We start from the raw sequence: 2,758 nt of genomic DNA, 5'->3' as shown, positions 1-2,758 counted from the left end.
CTGCGTATCACAAAACAAATAAATAAATAAACCAATGGGACCTAATTAAACTTAAAAGCTTTTGCACAACAAAGGAAACCACTGACAAAACAAAAAGACAATCTACTGAATGGGAGAAAATATTTGCAAATGAAAGACCGATAAGGGGTTAATATCCAAAATGTACAAGGAACTCATACAACTCATCACCAAAAAAAAAAAAACCTATTAAAAAATATGCAGGGTGTTGACCTTGTTCTCCGCTTTTCTGTTTTTCTTTTTGCAGATGCTGCCCTGCTCTCATCAGCCTCTGGCCCGCCATCTCCTTGAGTCCTAACACCACGCCTTCAATTAAGTTGCAGAGTTCTGGTGAAGAGATATTTGAAGTTGATGTTGAAATTGCAAAACAATCTGTGACTATTAAGACCATTTTGGAAGACTTGGGAATGGATGATGAAGGAGATGATGATCGAGTCGCTTGACAAATGTTAATGCAGCAATATTAAAAAAAGGTCATTCAGTGGTGCACCAACCACAAGGATGATCCTCCTCCTGAAAGTTGACCAAGGAATATTTTTGAGCTTATACTGGTAGCAAACTACTTAGACATCAAAGGTTTGCTTGATGTTACCTGCAAGACTGTTGCCAATATGATCAAGGGGAAAACTCCTGAGGAGATTCGAAAGACATTCAACATCAAAAATGATTTTACTGAAGAAGAGGAAGCCCAGGTACGCAAAGAGAACTAGTGGTGGGAGGAGAAGTGAAATTTTGTGTTTGATGCTGTAACACTGTAAGGATTGTTCCAAATACTAGTTGAACTGCTTTGTTTATAATTGTTAATATTAGAAAAACAGTCCACAAATGCAGCAGCAAATCAGTTGTATTAGCCGAATGTTGCCCTCATTACATGTGTAGTTTCAGTACAGATTCCAAACTTATGTCTCAGTTTCTTCTAGTATGGCCAAAAGTTCTTTTTTCTTTGCTCTGAATAAAATTGAACTGTAGGTTTTCTATAGAAAGTGGCATTTTGGGCTTTCCATCTTTTTGTAAAGCAATTTCTGCCTAGTTTATTGTCCAGTTACATTTAGTTTAGTGACTTGGCATTGTAAATAAAACAACTTGCAAAAAATTTTTGAAATAGAATTAACATATTATCTTTATTTATGAGTTGGAAACTGGAAAAAGGCTACTTGAGGTAAATGCTATTAGAGTGGGGTTATCAGAATGTCTTCCAGCTTCCTGGAGTCAGAGTATGGCTGGTATTGATTAGCCTGTATGTAGCAGCGCTCCCTTAACTGGATCTGAGGACTTGTTTTTGCATTTTTAATCCTATCAACTTTGAATATGTTGGCTAGAGGCTCAGTTTCTACTCAGTTTATAGTTTGGGAGGAAATAGAATTAGACAGTTTGCTGGCTTTTCAATTAAAGAAGACACTTAACCCAAGCAGTTTGTCATCTTTTTATAATCAGTAATCCTATGTGGGGAAAACCATAAACACTAATTGCATGTAAAAAATAATTTAACCTTTAATGTTAAAATGTGTGGCATAACCCAGAAAGCATCAGTCACAAATGCAAGATACTTTCAATAAAAAGTTACATACTAGGTAAAAAAAAAAAAAAAGGCAGAAGAACTGAATAGACATTTCTCCAATAAGGACATGCAGATAGCCAAGGTGCACATGAAAAGTTCAATCCCTGGTCAGGAAATTCCCACATGCCATGCGGTGCAGCCAAAAAAAACAATCTGATTACAAAATGGGATAAGGACATGAATAGACATTTTTCCAAAGAAGACATACAGATGGCCAGTAAACACATGGAAAGATGCTCAATGTCACTAATCATCAGGGAAATGCAAATCAAAACCACAATGAGATATCACCTCACACCTGTCAGAATGGCTATCATCCTAAAGACAAGAAATAACAAGTGTTGTTGAGGATGTGGAGAAAAGGAGACGCTTATAAACTCTTGGTGGGAACATAAAGGGGCACAGCCACTACAGAGAAGAGTATGGAGGTTCCTCAAAAAATTAAAAATACAGTAAATCCCCTACTTATGAGCAAGTTCCATTCCAAGAGCGTGTTCATAAGTTCAGTTTGTTCCTAAGTCCAAGAAAGTTAGCCTAGGTACCCAAATAACACAATCAGCTAGTTATGTAGTACTGTACTGTGATAGGTTTATAATACTTTTCACACAATTAATACATAAAAACAAACAAACACAAAAAATAAAGACAACATTTTTAATCTTACAGTACAATACCTTGAAAAGTACAGTAGTACAGTGTAACAGCTAGCATACAGGAGCTGGAATCGAGTGAACAGGCAAGAAGAGTTACTGACTGGAGGAGGGAGAGAAGGTGGGAGATGGTAGAGCTAAAGGATGATCAGCAATAGGAGACGGAGGGCAAGCTGCAATTTCACTCACTCTGAAAGCATGTTTGCATCTTTGAAAGTTCACAACTTGAAGGTTCATATGTAGGGGACTTACTGTAGAACTACCATATGATCCAGGAATTCTAATTCTGGGTATTTTTCCAAAGAAAATGAAAACACTAGTTCAAAAAGATATATGCACCCCTATGTTCATTTCAGCATTATTTACAATAGCCAAGCTATGGAAGCAACCTAAGTTCACATCAATAGATAAACGAATAAAGATGTGACACACACACACACACACACACACACACAATGGAATATTACTCAGCCTTAAAAAGGAATGAAATCTTGCCATTTACGACAACATGAATAGAACTAGAAGGTCTTAC

General features: G+C 36.7%; 1 pseudogene; it reads left to right on the top strand.

Moving 5' to 3' along the window:
* Positions 1-236: 236 nt before the first annotated feature.
* On the top strand, positions 237-2,202 carry LOC149747977 (S-phase kinase-associated protein 1 pseudogene; annotated as a pseudogene).
* Positions 2,203-2,758: the final 556 nt, after the last annotated feature.

The sequence above is a fragment of the Delphinapterus leucas genome, chromosome 11 (genome assembly GCF_059928025.1).
Source record: "Delphinapterus leucas isolate spDelLeu-1000000601 "Yukka" chromosome 11, BTC_Dleu_Yukka2, whole genome shotgun sequence".
Lineage (NCBI taxonomy): Eukaryota > Metazoa > Chordata > Mammalia > Artiodactyla > Monodontidae > Delphinapterus > Delphinapterus leucas.
The sequence above is the reverse complement of the archived record's forward strand: the minus strand, read 5'-3'. Positions and strand labels throughout refer to the sequence as shown.